We start from the raw sequence: 17,683 nt of genomic DNA, 5'->3' as shown, positions 1-17,683 counted from the left end.
TTGTGGAATTTACTCGACGTTTAAATGCTCTTTTGATGAATTTGTGGGGGAGAAACTGTTCTCCCCGTCCTACTCCTCCGCCATCTTGGCTCCTCCCCGGAGTAAGCGTCTTTTAATTTCATGGCTGCAGTCACCATCTGCAGTGACTTTGGAGCCCAAAAAAATAAAGTCTGACCCTGTTTCCACTGTTTCCCCATCTATTTGTCATGAAGTGATGGGACTGGATTCCATGATCTTCGTTTTCTGAATGTTGAGCTTTAAGCCAACTTTTTCACTCTGCACTTTCACTTTCATCAAGAGGCTTTTGATTTCCTCTTCACTTTCTGCCATGAGGGTGGTGTCATCTGCATATATGAGGTTATTGATATTTCTCCCGGCAATCTTGATTCCAGCTTGTGTTTCTTCCAGTTCAGCATTTCTCATGATGTACTCTGCATATAAGTTAAATAAGCAGGGTGACAATATACAGCTTGACGTACTCCTTATCCTATTTGGAACCAGTCTATTGTTCCACGTCCAGTTCTAACTGTTGCTTCCTGACCTGCATACAGATTTCTCAAGAGGCAGATCAGGTGGTCTGGTATTCCCATCTCTTTCAGAATTTTCCACAGTTTATTGTGATCCACACAGTCAAAGACTTTGGCATAGTCAATAAAGCAGAAATAGATGTTTTTCTGGAACTCTCTTGCTTTTTCCATGATCCAGTGGATGTTGGCAATTTGATCTCTGGTTCCTCTGCCTTTTCTAAAACCAGCTTGAACATCAGGAAGTTCACGGTTCACATATTGCTGAAGCCTGGCTTGGAGAATTTTGAGCATTACTTTACTAGTGTGTGAGATGAGTGCAATTGTGCGGTAGTTTGAGCATTCTTTGGCATTGCCTTTCTTTGGGATTGGAATGAAAACTGACCTTTTCCAGTCCTGTGGCCACTGCTGAGTTTTCCAAATTTGCTGGCATATTGAGTGCAGCATTTTCACAGAATCATCTTTCAGGATTTGGAATAGCTCAACTGGAATTCTACCACCTCCACTAGCTTTGTTCATAGTGATGCTTTCTAAGGCCCACTTGACGTCACATTCCAGGATGTCTGGCTCTAGGTCAGTGATCACACCATCGTGATTATCTGGCTCATGAAGATTTTTTTTGTACAGTTCTTCTGTGTATTCTTGCCATCTCTTCTTAATATTGTCTGCTTCTGTTAGGTCCATACCATTTCTGTCCTTTATTGAGCCCATCTTTGCATGAAATTTTCTTGAAGCGATCTCTAGTCTTTCCCCTTCTGTTGTTTTCCTCTTTTTCTTTGCATTGATCGCTGAAGAAGGCTTTCTTATCTCTTCTTGCTATTCTTTGGAACTCTGCATTCAGATGTTTATATCTTTCCTTTGCTTTTCGCTTCTCTTCTTTTCACAGCTATTTATAAGGCCTTTCCAGACAGCCATTTTGCTTTTTTGCATTTCTTTTCCATGGGGATGTTCTTGATCCCTGTCTCCTGTATAATGTCACGAAACTCATTCCATAGCTCATCAGGCACTCTATCTATCAGATCTAGGCCCTTAAATCCATTTCTCACTTCCACTGTATAATCATAAGGTATTTGATTTAGGTCATACCTGAATGGTCTAGTGGTTTTCCCTACTTTCTTTAATTTAAGTCTGAATTTGGCAATAAGGAGTTCATGGTCTGAGCCACAGTCAGCTCCTGGTCCTGTTTTTGCTGACTGTATAGAGCTATATATTTATACATTAAATCAAAGTTGACATATAAAATTAATCATTTTTGTTATTAATAATTTCATTAGTTCTATAGAGAATCACTTTTCAACCTGGCAATTATTTTGTATTAACACTGGATGTGCAATAAAATTAAACAACTATTTATATTAGTAAACCTTTTTATATTTCTATCTATTTAAGTTTCCAAAAAATGTCATATGTCTTCCTTAAAATGTCTCTTTTAATTTCTTGCAATATATAGTACTTTTCCTAAGATTATGTGTGGAGTCTCAATGTGTTTTTCTTTTATTACTCATGATTGGTTAGAGAAGCACTGATGGTTTCTTTCACATATTGGTAATTTCAGTTTCAAGTTCTTGCTCAAGTGGACACACACCAGAATGGTAATTTTAAGAAAAATTTGTGCACTTTCCTCCCATGTCATAGAAGTTCCTGTATAATGATTTATTATTTTCAAGTAAAACTACCAAGTATGTTGACCAGTACATCAAACTAAATTTCAAAGTTAGCAAAACATGAAATCATTCTTTCATTTCTTCCCAGGACTTCCTTGTGGACTTCCACCTTATATTCAGAATGGTGTTGTATCTCACAAGAAAGTTACCAATATGGAGAAGAAGTTACTTACAACTGTGATGAAGGGTTTGGAACTGATGGACCTGCACCTATAAGATGTTTAGGAGGGGAATGATCTCGTCCACAAGATTGCATAAGTATAATGTTTTTCCTTTTATTCTAAAGCTGACAAATATCTTTTAATTCAAAGCATAAATGGCCCAAATATGAAATTAAGCAGTAATTCTAGAATATAACAAGATATCTATGAAAAGTTCTGAATTCTGGTAGAGAATTAATAACCCTAGAAATAATAAAAGTTTGATTTGCTGTTGTAGTTCCATCATTCAGTCATTTATGACTCTTTGTGACCCTATGGACTGTAGCAAGCCAGGCATCCCTGTCCTTCACTGTCTCCTGGTGTTTGCTTAAACTAATGTCCATTGAATTGGTGATGACGTTCAACCATCTCATTGTTTGCTGTCCCCTTCTCCTCCTTCCCTCAATCTTTCCCAGCATCAGGGTCTTTTCCAATAAGCCAGCTCTTTGTATCAGGTAAACAAAGTATTGGAGCTTCAGCTTCAGTATCAGTCCTTCGAATGAATATTCAGGGTCAATTTCTTTTAGGATTGACTGCTTTGATCTTGCAGTCCAAGGTACTCTCAATAGTCTTCTCCAGTACCATAGTTCAAAAGTATCAATTATTTGGCACTCAGCCTGACTCTTCTTTATTGTCCAACTTTCAAATCATACATGACTACTGGAAGTCATAGCTTTGGCTAGGTGGACCTTTGTAGGTAAAGTGATGTCTCTCCTTTTTAATATGCTGTCGAGGTTTGTCATAGCTTCTCTTCCAAGGAGCAAGTGTCTTTTAGTTTCATGGCTGCAGTGACCATTCACAGTGATTTTAGAGCCCAAGAAAACAAATTCTGTCACTGTTTCCATTTTTTCTGCATTATTTTCCATAAAGTGTTGGGACTAGATGACATGATCTCCATTTTTTGAATGTTGAGTTTTAAGTCAGCTTTTTCAGTCTCTTATTCCACCTTCACCAAGAGGCCCTTTAGTTCTTCTTTACTTTCTGCCATTAAGGTGGTGTCATCTGAGGCATAGCTGAGGTTATTGGTATTTCTCCTGGCAATCTTGATGCTTCATTCCACCAGGCATTTTGCATGATGTACTCTGCATATAAGTTAAATAGGCAGGATGACAATATACACCCTTGAAATACTCTTTTCCCAATTTTCAGCCAGTCAATTGTCCATGTACAGATCTAACTGTTACTTCTTCACCTGCATAGTTTTCTCAGGAGGAAGGCAAGGTGGTCTGGTATTCCCATCTCTTCAAGAATTTTCCACAGTTTGTTGTGATCCACACAATCAAGGGCTTTAGCGTAGTCAATGAAGAAGAAGTAGATGTTTTTCTGGAATTTCCTTGCCTTTTCTGTGATCCAATGGAGGTTGGTGATTTGATAACACTAAACTATCTGTTTCACATCATCTTGGGTGCAGTTTGAGTTTGAACATCCTCTGATATACATCTCAGATTTCTGGTCTCTGTTCCTGTACCATGGTTGAACTCTGCTCTTAACACTACTTAATTTGCTGTTAATTTGCCAATCATTTCTTTGTAATATGCAATTTTCTAAGGCACTTAACATAATGCAAGGTAACATATTTTGATAAAAGCAAAAATAGAAACATTCATAATTTAGGTGGGCTGTCATGGGAGAAGATAACTTAAATTTGAGAAGTATGCAGCTCTACCTCTTAGAATGTCACCATTCCCATGTTGTATTTTTGATAATAGAGAGACAGTCAATGTGACTAAATCAATATTTCTGACATTTGTCTCAAGGTATAAGAGAAATGCTGTAGAATTTGATATGTAGCTATTTATTCTCTGGAATATAATCAGTGGTCGTTATGCATCTTTAAAGATGTACTGAACAAATGCATAATCTTTTCTCTTTCAGGCACAAATTGTGTTAACTTTCCCATCTTTGAGGATGCTGTACTCATAGATCAGGAGAAGGATTTCTATGGGTCAGGAGAACAAGTGGCTTTTAAGTGTCTATCATATTATCAGTTGGATGGATCTAATACTATACAGTGTATTAAGACCAAATGGATAGGAAGGCCAGTATGCAGAGGTACTTTGGTAAATTTTTAAATTTATATAAGTATCTGAAATAATATAATGTAGAAAATTGCCTCCACTATCATTAAATGGACATAGATTACTGTTAGGCCAGGTCAAAAGCAGTTTGTGCCTGAACATAAAAAGGAATGGACTTGTGTTCCCAGTGTTTGGTTTTGCAGCCCAATAGTTCTCAAAGCACAGTCCTGGCAGAGCATTCTCAGCACATTCTGTAAACTGTTAGATATGGAAGCAGATTCACAGGCTTACTCAGACTTGTTGAATCAAAACCTCTGGGGCTGCAACTCTGACAATGTCTTGATGATTCCCAAGGAATTCTGTGTATATTTCAGTTTAGGACCCATGGCTACAGCCTCTTGTAGTTACAGCCTCTGCATCCCCTGAATCACACTGAGGAATGCTCATCATTGATGGTGATGTCCTTAGCATTTGCCCCAAAATATCATTAAAGTATAGTTTTGTAAATTTACACTTTATTTTTCTATTATTTTTCCAGATCTTCTGTTCAAATATTTAATCATCTTTTCCTTGCAACTATAGTATTCTTCAAAGTGTGTTAATTATTGATTAAGGCTCTAAAGAAGAACCTACTGTGTTTATTTTCTGAAAGGCCCTAAAGTTATATCTCATAAACAGGATATATATAAACCAAATCTTGATGTCAAATGATATTTTTATTATGTTTTGCTTATGGTTTAAAATTCATTTTGAATTTATATACTTTATAATTTTTATTTTACTAACCTCAAAAAGATTTCCAGGAAAACTCTTTTTCTTCAGTGACCTAAAAATTGAGTATCACTTTTCTAGTGTAGTATAGGGGAGATATTTAAGATACAGAAGTTTAATTCATGCTGAAAAATATTGCTTTATTTCCTTTCCCTTACATACACACACACACAAACACACACACAGAAGTCTGTCAGTCGTGTCTGACTCTTTGCAACCCCATGGATTGTAGCACACCAGGCTCCTCGGTCCATGGGGTTTTCCAGGCATGAATACTGGAGTGGGTTGCCGTTTCCTCCTCCAGGGGATCTTCCTGACCCAGGGATCCAGCCCGGGTCCTCCGCATTGTAGGCAGACGCTTCACTGTCTGAGCTACCAGGGAAGTCCATCAAAAACACAGAAGAGTGGTAGTAAGTTTCAAAAGGATGTCAGTTGAGATCTTTTATAGACTAAGTTTACTTCCTAGAAGTTAACTCGCCAATTATATGCACAGCTGGAGACAAGAGGCTGCAAAAAAAGGTCCAACTGGAAAATATCTTGTGGACCCAATTAGATCCAGTTATTCTACGTCTGTGGATTTAAAATGATCATCATCCACGGTGGAATAGATGTGTTCCTCGTTCCTTAGAAAATCCACAACTAGCTTGATTGAGGCTACGGACATGTGCTGGAGTCAGTTCTTGAGATCCTGAAAGTTCAACCCTTCAGTTCTTGGGCAAGACTTGATCAAATTCAGCACCTGGTACATGAGGCCATTTGCTGGTATGAAGTTATTCCCACTGAAGTTCCCAGCTTCACCCATTCCTGGATTGCTGATAGGTGCTCTCCCTGCTGAAGGCTGACTGTTCGACTTGCTCAGCATCATGTGTGCATTGACTACTTCCAGAATATGTGTGGTGAACTCATTCATATCCTCCAGGGGCATGATCTTAAAGGCTGCCAGGCTTTTCTTGTTCTGGAAAGATCTCAGATGACTTTCACATATGTTTCTGGAGGGACCACAGTGTTTTCACCGCTGGCATCATCTGTGTCAACCCACTGGCGAATATCAGTGGGTGCAGCTGTCATGTCATCTATCTTGTAAACAATGTTGGTTGCACCCTTCTCTGCATTTCTGATAATCCCCACAATACTGACCTGTGAAATCTCAACATTTCCAATTCTGAATACTTCATCAACCAGAGCAGCAGAAAGCAGCTGAGATATGGTACAGGGTACAATGTGCTGAGCTCGAGGTCTGGATTTCTTTTTGGCCTGGGAAGCTGTTGGAGATCCAAAGCCCCCAGGGGACTGTGTGTAGCCACCGGATCCCCCAAAAGAGCAGGTGCTATAGCTTTCAAACCCACTATTCCACATGTTCGAGACGATTGCCTCAAGAGAGAGTTCCAGAAGGTTCCAGCTGGAGGGTTCGCCAAACCCCCTCAAGACCCCTGGCACTCCAGCTGCAGTTTATATATTTATACATATATAAACTGATGACAGATTATGTCTTTCATGACAGATTAACTGTTGAATTGAAAGGACCATGGAATATATTTGACATTCTATTTCCTCCTTGCTGTTCATGATAATCATTATACTAGAGATACTTTTTTTACCTTTCTATTCAGATATTTCCTGTGTGAATCCACCTCAAGTGGAAAATGCTGTTATACAAAATCAGAAGTCTATATATCAAAGTGGTGAGAGAGCACGTTTGGAATGCACTGGGAATTATGACTTTTGGGGGAGATAGATGTCGTATGTTTAAATGGAACTTGGACAAAACCATCTCAGTGCAAAGGTAGAGTATCTTACTCACCCTGTCCACACAATTTAGATAATATAATAAGAACAAAATATATTGAATCAAAATTAGGATGAAGTAGCCTTTCTGGAATAATTTTTAGTTGCAAAAAAATGGTGCTGAAAATCCAGTTCTTTTGTGGTCTGAATATGTAATCTAACATGTTTATTGTATGACAGTGTTGACCAGATTTGAGCAGTTGGAATCATGGGACATTTCCTGTCTTAAAACATTGAGATAGTCAGTTGTTTTCTGAAGGTAAGTGTGTAAAATATACCATAGTTACATGTAACAGCCCAATAAATTCCGCTTTGAGACATGGAATAAGCAGCTGGGGCCTGATCACAAAATCTGACATAGATGTGGGCAGCTGTACCTATGGATGATATTTAAAGGTAGATTACTAGCTGAGTTCCAGCAGAGCTATTTAAAATCCTACAGGATGATGCTACAAAAGTGCTACACTCATTACGTCAGCAAATTTGGAAACCCAGCAGTAGTCACAGGAGTGGAAAAGGTCAAACCTCACCAATTCCCAAGAAGTGCAGTACTAAAAAATGTGCAAATCACCAGACAATTGCAGTCATCTCCCATGCTAGTAAGGTTATGTTCAAGATCCTCAAGCTAAGCTTGATGTGAATAGCTGATTCATCTGAAGGTTGAAGGCAGACAGAGAAGAGGGTGACAGAAGATGAGATGTTTGGGTGACATCACCGATTCAATGGACATGAACTTAGGGAACTCTGGGAGATGTCAGGGACCTGGAAACCTGGCATGAGCAGTCTGTGTGGTCACAAAGTGTTAGACACGACTTGATGACTGAGGAATAACTAGCTGAACTCATTCAGAAAATGAGTGTACACATAAAAATAAAGAGTCTGAACTTGGTACTGGGACACTTCAGTGTTTAGAGATCATATAGGATGGGAATCCAAACCAAGAAGTACATTCAGTTCAGTTCAGTTCAGTCACTCAGTCGTGTCCAACTCTGTGATCCCATGAATCACAGCACGCCAGGCCTCCCTGTCCATCACCAACTCCCAGAGTTCACTCAAACTCATGTCCATCGAGTCAGTGATGCCATCCAGCCATCTCATCCTCTGTCGTTCCCTTCTCCTGCCCCCAACCCCTCCCAGCATCAGGGCCTTTTCCAATGAGTCAACCCTTCACATGAGGTGGCCAAAATATTGGAATTTCAGCTTCAGCATCAGTCCTTCCAATGAACACCCAGGACTGATCTCCTTTAGGATGGACTGGTTGGAATTCGTTGCAGTCCAAGGGACTCTCAGGAGTCTTCTCCAACAATGCACTTCCAAAGCATCAATTCTTCAGCACTCAGCCTTCTTCACAGTCCCACTCTCACATCCATACATGACCACTGGAAAAACCATAGCCTTGACTAGATGGACCTTTGTTGGCAAAGTAATGTCTCTGCTTTTCAATATACTATCTAGGTTGGTCACAACTTTCCTTCCAAGGAGCAAACGTCTTTTAATTTCACGGCTGCAGTCACCAACTGCAGTTATTTTGGAGCCCAAAAAAATAAAGTCTGACACTGTTTCCACTGTTTCCCCATCTATTTGCCATGAAGTGATGCGACCAGATGCCATGATCTTAGTTTTCTGAATGTTGAGCTTTAAGCCAACTTTTTCACTCTCCTCTTTCACTTTCATCTAGGGGCTTTTTAGTTCCTCTTCACTTTCTGCCACAAGGGAGGTGTCATCTGCATATCTGAGGTGATTGATATTTCTCCAGGCAATCTTGATTCCAGCTTGTGCTTCTTCCAGCCCAGCATTTCTCATGACGTGCTCTGCATATAAGTTAAATAAGCAGGGTGACAATATCCAACCTTGATGTACTCCTTTTCCTATTTGGAACCAATCTGTTGTTCCATGTACATTGGCCACTTCTAATTTTTCTAGTTAACTTTTGCCTGGTGTGTAATTTTTGCAATCTCCACTTGAACATGTTTTCATGTTTGAAGCGACTTTTTTTTTTTTATATACAACATACAGTCGAGTCTTGTTTAGGTGTCTACCCTGGCATTTTCAGGTTTTTAATTGATGTGTTTAAGACCATTTATATTTAGAGTGACTTATTAACTATTAAGGACAGTCTGCCATTTTCTTATTTGTTCTGTGTTTGTTTCCGTCATTTCTCAACGTTTTTCTTTTCTTGACTTCCTTGTGGATTTTTGAACATTATAAAATAATTTGACTTGGATCTACATTGTTTTTGAGTATACGTCTTTGCACGGTTTTCTTTGTCTCTCTAGGTATTAAGATACACTTAGGTGGTTTATACAGAGAAGGCAATGGCACCCCACTCCAGTACTCTTGGCCTGGAAAATCCCAGGGACAGGGGAGCCTTGTGGGCTGCCATCTATGGGGTCACACAGAGTTGGATACGACTGAAGTGACTTAGCAGCAGCAGCAGGTAGTTATTCACTCCCTACTGTTGCTGACATTTTACCACCTCAGATGAAATGTGGAATGCTTACTTCCATTTAGATTTATTGGTTCTCTCCATATTTTTAATATAAATGTCTGTAGTATCCTCTCTATATACATTGAGCACCATATCAGATGACAATTTTGCACAACTGTAATTAAATCAACAGGGAAATCACACTCTTATTATATTTACCCTTTCTTTAAAAAAAAAAAAAAAAAACTAAAACTCCATTCTAAAATCTCAATTCTTTTTCTATTTTGCTTTTGAAAAGTTCTTAAGCATAGTTCTGCTGGAGACAAATTCTCTCAGTTTTGCTTTGTTCGGGAAATTCTTTCTTTCTCCCTTTAATTCAAAAGGATAGTTTACAAGAATTTGGAGTTGACAATTATTTTCATCCAGCTTTGGAAAAATGTTCTCACTTCTTTCTGGCTCTATGCTCATCGATGAGATTTCCACCAATGCTTGAATCCTTTTTTCCAAATATGTATTGCATAATATTTATCCCTAATAAGTATTGCATATCTATCTAGCTGTTTATGAGATTTTTTTTTCTCTAAGTTTCAGGAACTTGAACATGATGTATCTTGTTTAACTTTTGATTTAGTATTGGCATATAGCCGATTAACACTGTTGTGCTAACTTCAGGTAAATAGCGAAGGGACTCAGCCACACATATGCATGTGACCATTCTCACTCAAACTCCCTTCCTATCAAATCTGCCACATTACACTCCACAGAGTTCCCTGTGCTATACAGTAGGTCCTTATTTGTCATCCACTTAAAAAATAGCAGTGTGTTCATGTCCACCCAAATTCCCTGTCTCTTCTTCCATCATTCCCCCTGGCAACCATAAATTCCTTCTCTAAGTCTGTGAGTCTGTTTCTTTTCCACAGATAAGTCTGTTTGCAAAATTTCTTTTAAGATTCCATATATAGGGGACGTCTTAGAATTTTTCTCCTTCTCTGTCTAACTTCACTCAGTATAACACTCTCTAGGTCCATCCATATTTTTGCAAATGACATTATTTCATTCTTTTAGTGGATGAGTAATATTCCATTGTACATATGTACCACATCTTCTTTACCCATTTCTCTGTTGATGGACATTTAGGTTGATTCCATATCATGACTATTGTAAACAGGGCTGCAATGAACATTAGGGTGTGTGTTTCCTCTTAGACCAAGTTTTTCACCAGATCCATGCCTGGGACAAGATTGCAGGGTTATATGGTAGCTCTGTTTTTAGTTTCAAAGGAGTGTAAATACTTGTCTCCATAGTGGCTGTATCAACTAACAGTGTAGGAGGGTTACCTTCTCTCCACATACTCGCCAGCATAGTTCTTTTGACTCATGTTAAGGAATATCATGCTGTAGTTTTGATTTGAATCTCTCTAATAATTAGTGATATGAGCATCTTTTCATGGGTGTCTTGCCCATCTGCGTGTCTTCTTTGGAGAATAAACCTAAGGAGACAGAAGATCTGTAATCTGAAACTGTAGTACACTAATGAAAGAAATTGAAGACAAAAACAGATGGAAGGATATACCATTATCTTTGATTAGAAAATCAATATTGTCAAAATGACTGTAATATCAAAAACAATCTACAGATTCAATGCAATCTGTACGTAATTATCAATGGCAATTTGTCACAGAACTAGAAAAAAAAAAAAAGAAACTTACAATTTGAATGGAGACACAAAAGGCCAAAAATAGACAAAGCAATCTTGAGAAAGAAAAATGGAGCTGGAGGAATGACACTCCCTGGCTTCAGACTATACTACAAAGCTCTAGACATAAAAAAAAAAAAAAAAATAGGGTACTCATTATGACATCAGGACTTATGAATCAGTTAATTGAAATGGACAGGAATGGGCAAATTTAATTCAAATTCAAATATAATTCCAGTCTGGAATTTTGTATGATGTTAAATTAGTAGGGTGACAATATACAGCCTTAACATATTCCTTTCCCAATTTTGAACCAGTTGTTGTTCCATTCTGGTTCTAACTGTTAGAACTATGGGCAAGAATTCCTTAGGAGAAATGGAGTAGCCCACACAGCCAACAGAGGAGTCTGAAATGGAGTACTTGGGTTCATTTTCAAAAATGACAAACTTATCTCCATTCATTTCCAAGGCAAGTCACTTAAAATCACAATAATCCAAGTCTATGCCCACCCACTAATGTCAAAGTATATGAAGTTGACTGGTTCTATGAAGACTTATATTACATTCTAGGTCAAAACATCAAAACAAAAAAATCTGCTTTTCATACAGGGAACTGGAATGCAAAGGTAGGAATAAATGGATACCTGGAGTAACAGGCAAGTTTGGCCTTGGAGTATGAAATGAAGCAGGGGAAAGGCTAAAAGAGTCTTGACAAGAGAAGATATGGGTCATAGGAAATACCCTCTTCAAAAACACAAGAGACATTTCTACACATGGACATCATGAGATGGTCAGCACCAAAATCAGAATGATTATATTATTTGCAGTCAAAGATAGAGAAGCTCTATACAGTTGGCAAAACTAAGACTGGAAGCTGAGTGTGGCTCAGATCATGAGGTCCTTTTTGTGAAATTCAGACTTGAAGAAAGCAGGGAAAATCACTAGGCCATTCAGTTCGTTTATGATTATATAGCAGAAGACATAAAAAGATTCAAGGGATTAGATCTGAGAGAGTGCCTGAAGAACTGTGGATGGAAGTTTGTAACTTTGTACAGGATGCAGTGAGCAAAACCATCTCCAAGAAGCAGAAATGCAACAATGCAAAATGGCTTTCTGAGAAGGCCTGCAAAGAGGTGAAAAAAGAAGAGATGCAAAGTGCAAAGGACAAAAGGGAAAATATACCCATCTGAATGCAGAATCCAAAAAATAGCAAGGAGGGATAAGAAAGCCTTGTTAGGTGACCAATGCAAAATAATAGAGGAAAGCAATACAATGGGGAAGACTAGAGATGACTTCAAGAAAATTAGAGGGAGCAAGGGAACATTTCATGTAGTGATGGGCACAGTAAAGGGCAGAAACAGTATGCCCCTAAGAGAAGCAGAAGGTATTAAGAAGAGGTGGCAAGAATATACAGAAGAACTGTACAGAAAAGGACTTAATGACCCAGATAACCATGATGGTGTTGTCACTCACCTGGAGCCAGAAATCCTGGAGTGTGAAGTCAAGTGGGCATCACTACAAACAAAGTTGTGGAGGTGATGGGATTCCAGCTGAGCTAGTTCAAATGCTAAAGATGATTCTGTGGAAGTACTGCACTTAATATGGAAATTTTATTTGGAAATAAAATTTGGAAATTTGGAAAACTCAGCAGTGGCCATAGAACTGGAAAAGGTGAGTTTTTATCCCAGTATCTAGAAGGGAAATGCCAAAAAATAGTCATACTAGCACAACACAACTGGATTCATTTCACATGCTAGCAAGGTAATACTCAAAATCCTTTCAGCTGAATTTCAAAAACATGTGAACTGAGAACTTCGAGATGTACAAGCTATATTTCGAAAGACGGCAGAACTAGATATTAAATTGACAACATCCGTTGGATCATAGAAAAAGCAAAGGAATTGAAGAAACACTCTGCTTCATTGACTACACTAAACTCTTTGATTGTGTGGATCACAGCAAACTGTGGAAAATTCTTACAGAGATGGGAATACTTGACCACCTTACCTGCCTCCTGAGAAACCTGTATGCAGGTCAAGAAGCAACAATAAAAACTGGAATGGAACAACAAACTGGTTCAAAATTGGGAAAGGAGTATGTCAAGGCTATATATTGTCACCCTGCTAATTTAACATCATACAAAATACCAGGCTGGAAGAAGCACAAGCTGGAATCAAGATTGCCAGGAAAAATACCGATAACCTCAGATACACAGATGACATCACACTAATGGCAGAAAGCAAAGAGGAACTAAAGAGCCTCTTGATAATGGTGAACGAGGAGATTGAAAAAGCAGCTTAAAACCACATTCAAAAAACAAAGATCATAGTATCAGGTTCCATCACTGTATGTCAAAAATGGGGGAAAATGGAAACAGTGACAGACTTCATTCTTTTCAGCTTCACAGTCACTGTGGATGCTGACTGCAGCCATGAAATTAAAAGACTGCTTGGAAGAAAAGCTGTGAAAACCTTGACAGCATGTTAAGAAGCAGAGACATCACTTTACCAACAAACGTTCATGTTGTCAAAGTTATGGTTTTTCAAGCAGTAATGTATGGATGTGAATGTTTGACCACAATGAAGGCTGAGTACCAAAGAACTGATTTTTTGATCTGTGGTGCTGGAGAAGACTCTTGTGAGTCCCTTATCCTTCAAGGAGATCAAGCCAGTCAATCCTAAAAGAAATCAGTCCTGAATATTCATTGGAAGGACTGATGCTGAAGCTGAAGTTCCAGTATTTTGGCCACCTGATGAGAAGAGCTGACTCATTGGAAAAAGAACCTGATATTGGAAAAGATTAAGCGCAGGAAGAGAAGGGACATCAGCAATGAGATGGTTGGATGGCATGATCGACAGAATGGACACGACTTGGAGCAAACTCCGGGAGTTAATGAAGGACAGGGAAGCTGGGATTTCTACAATCCATGGGGTTGCAAAGAGTCAAAAACAATTGAGCGACTGAACAACACAATAGGAACTGATTATGATGTATCTTGACATTAAGTTATTTGGCTCTATCTCATTTGGATTTCACTGAGCAGTTTTAGTATGTAGTTGTTGTTTTTGGTTAGTCACTAAGTCATATGCCCTATTTGAGAAATTATCAGCCATTATTTAAAAAAAAATTTTTGGAGTGTATTTCCTATATAATATAGTGTTAGTTTCACTGTACATCAAAGTGAATCAGCTAAACATATACATATATCCCCATTCTTTTGGATTTCCTTTACATTTAAGCCATCAGAAAATGATGGCATAGGGAAATCAGCCATTATTATTATTATTATTTTTTATCTCTTATTCTTTATTTTCAACTTCATGTTCAACCTTCTTTGCTATCTTCCCACAGGTCCTTGAAACTGTGTCCATTTTCTCTCAGTCTATTTTCCAAGTTAATTAATATTCAAGCATATTGATCCTTCTGCCATCTGCAATATATTGTCGAACCATGTGGTTTTCTAATAATCTATTTTTAGTTCTACCAATTGGACTAGATTTTTAAAAACCATCATCCAATGATTTCAATATCTGTGTCATCTCAGTGTTGTCTTCTGTTGATTCCTTTTTCTCTTTTGAGGTTTACCTGGTCTTTGGTCTGATAAATGATTTCCAACTGTATTCAGACACTTGAGCTTTTATATCTTGAGACTAAGGATATTATTGGACTTCTTCATTAATCAGGCCTCCATTACCGCCATGTAGGGTCCAAGCCCAAGGTTCCCACCTGGCCTCCTCTGACACCAGGAGAAAGGGTAGAAGTTTCTTGTTCATTCCTTCAGTTCAGTTCAGTTCAGTCACTCAGTCATGTCCAACTCTTTGCGACCCCATGAATTGCAGCACACCAGGCCTCCCTGTCCTTCACCAACTTCTGGAGTTCACTCAAACTCATGTCCATTGACTCAGTGATGCCATTCAGCCATCTCATTCTCTGTCGTCCACTTCTCCTCCTGCTCCTAGTCCCTCCCAGCTCAGGGTCTTTCCCAATGAGTCAGCTCTTCACATGAGGTGGCCAAAGTATTGGAGTTTCAGCTTCAACATCAGTCCTTCCAATGAACACCCAGAACTGATCTCCTTTAGGATGGACTGGTTGGACCTCCTTGCAGTCCAAGGGAGTCTCAAGAGTTCACTCATTATGTGAGTGGAAATGTAGGCTGCTTACTTGGACCCTGTAGATCAAGGCATGGAAAGGACTGGTCTGAGGTTTCTGCCATTGTGTGTTTCTAGACTAAATCAGTCCAGTTCAGTTGCTTAGTCGTGTCTGACTCTTTGAAACTCCATGGACTGCAGCACACCAGGCTTTCCCATCCATCACCAACTCCCAGAGCATAACTAACCTCATGTCCATCAAGTCAGTGATGCCATCCTACCATCTCATCCTCTGTTATCCCCTTATCTTTCCACCTTCAATCTTTCCCAGCATCAGGGTTTTCTCCAAAGAGTCAGTTCTTTTCATCTGCTGGCCAAAGTATTGGAGCTTCAGCTTCATCATCAGTCCTTCCAATGAATATTTGGGACTTATTTCCTTTAGGATTGACTGGTTTGATCTCCTTGCATTCCAAGGGACTCTCAAGTTTCTTCTCCAACACCACAGTTCAAAAGCATCAATTTTTCGGTGCTCAGCTTTCTTGAAAATCCAACTGTCATATGCATACATGATGACTGAAAAAATCTTAGCTTTCACTAGGTGGAATTTTGTTGGCAAAGTAATTTCTCTGCTTTTTGATATGCTGTCTAGGTAGGTCATACCTTTTTTCTAAGGAGCAAGTGTCTACCATATGCAGTGATTTTGGAGCCCCAAAATAAAGTCTGTCACTGTTTCCATTGTTTCACCACCTGTTTGCTCTGACGTGATGGGACCGGATGCCATGTCCTTAGTTCTATGAATGTTGATTTTTAAGCTAACTTTTCCACTCTCCTCTTTCACTTTCATTAGGAGACTCTTTAGTTCTTCTTCACTTTCTGCCATAAGGGTGATGCCATCTGCATTTCTGAGGTTGTTGATATTTCTCCTGACAATATTGATTCCAGCTTGTGGTTCATCCAGCTTGGAATTTTGCATGATGTACTCTGCATATAAGTTAAGTAAGCAGGTGACAGTATACATATTTGATGTATTCCTTTCCTGATTTGGGACCAGTTTTTCTTCTATGTCTGATTCTAACTGTGGCTTCTTTACCTGCATACAGATTTCTCAAGAGGCAGGTCAGGTGTTACCATCTATTTAATTTCCACAGTACGTTGTGATCCACACAGTCAAAGGCTTTGGTGTAGTCAAAACAGAAGCGGATTTTTTTTTTTTTTTTGGAACTCTCTTGCTTTTCTGATGATCCAGTGGATGTTGGCAATTTCATCTCTGGTTTCTCTGCCTTTTCTGAACCAGTTTGAACATCAGGAATTTCATGGGTCACATGCTGTTGAAGCCTAGCGTGGAGAAGTTTGAGCATTACTTTACCAGCGTGTGAGATGAATGCAATTGTACAGTAGTTGGAACATTCTTTGGGATTGCCTTTCTTTGGGATTGGAATGAACATTGACATTTTGCAGACCTTTGTTCCCTGCTGAATTTTCTGGCATATTGAGTGCAGCACTTAAAGAGCATCATCTTTTAGGATTTGAAATAGCTCAACTGAAATACCATCACCTTCACTAGCTTTGTTCACAGTCATGCTTTTTAAGGCCTACTTGACTTTGTATTTTAAGATGTCTGGCTCTAGGTGAGTGATCACACCTTTGTGGTTATCTGGGTCATGAAGCTCTTTTTTGTATAGTTCTTCTGTGTATTCTTGCCACCTCTTCTTAATATCTTCTACTTCCACTAGGTCCATACCATTTTTGTCCTTTCTAGTGCCCATCGTTGCATGAAATATCCTTGGTATCTATAATTTTCTTGAAGAGATCTCCAGCCTTTCCCATTCTATTGTCTTCCTCTATTTCTTTGCACTGATCACTGAGGAAAGCTTTCCCATTTCTCCTTGCTATTCTTTGGAATACTGAATTCAAATAGTTTTATCTTTCCTTTTCTCCTTTGCCTTTGACATCTGTTCTTTTCTCAGATATTTGTAAGACCTCTTGAGGCAACCATTTTGCCTTTTTATGTTTTTTTTTTTTTTTCACAGGAGATGATTTTGATCCCTTCCTCCTGTACAAAGTCAGGAACCACTCTTCATAGTTGTACAGGCATTCTGTCTTATATATTCCCTTGAATCTATTTGTCTCTTCCACTGTAATTGTAAGGGATTTGATTTAGGTCATGCCTGAATGGTCTAGTGGTTTTCACGTCTTTTTTCAATTTAAGTATGAATTTGGCAACATAGAGTTCATGATCTGAGCCACAGTTAGCTCCCAGTTTTGTTTTTGCTGACTGTATAGAGCTTCTCCATCTTTGGCTGCAAAGGATATTTTCAATCTGATTTTGGTATTGACCATTTGGTGATGTCCATGTGTAGAGTTTTCACTTGTGCTGTTGGAAGAGGGTTTTTGCTATGACCAGTGTGTTCTCTTGGCAAAATTCTGTTACTGTTTGCCGTGCTTCATTTTGTACTCTAACACCAAACTTGCCTGTTAGTCCAGATATCTCTGGACCTCCCACTTTTGCAT

At 38.8% G+C, this 17,683-nt stretch overlaps 2 protein-coding genes and 1 pseudogene across 2 annotated transcripts in view; 2 read left to right on the top strand and 1 right to left on the bottom strand.

Annotated features, from left to right (window-relative positions):
- The window catches only part of LOC139176527 (complement factor H-like), a 174,598-nt gene that overhangs the window by 52,877 nt on the left and 104,038 nt on the right, over positions 1–17,683 (top strand). The gene's annotated exons all lie outside the window — the stretch shown is intronic.
- Positions 1–17,683, top strand: part of LOC139176529 (complement factor H-like) — an 83,883-nt gene that overhangs the window by 62,850 nt on the left and 3,350 nt on the right. The window contains exons 10-12 of the mRNA XM_070768853.1: positions 2,277–2,446; positions 4,264–4,440; positions 6,788–6,960. The gene's annotated coding sequence lies outside the window, so the exon portion shown is untranslated. The remainder of the gene's footprint in view (positions 1–2,276; positions 2,447–4,263; positions 4,441–6,787; positions 6,961–17,683) is intronic.
- LOC109566187 (replication protein A 32 kDa subunit pseudogene) lies at positions 5,737–6,533 on the bottom strand (annotated as a pseudogene).

Source organism: Bos indicus, chromosome 16 (genome assembly GCF_029378745.1).
Source record: "Bos indicus isolate NIAB-ARS_2022 breed Sahiwal x Tharparkar chromosome 16, NIAB-ARS_B.indTharparkar_mat_pri_1.0, whole genome shotgun sequence".
Taxonomy (NCBI): domain Eukaryota; kingdom Metazoa; phylum Chordata; class Mammalia; order Artiodactyla; family Bovidae; genus Bos; species Bos indicus.
The sequence above is the reverse complement of the archived record's forward strand: the minus strand, read 5'-3'. Positions and strand labels throughout refer to the sequence as shown.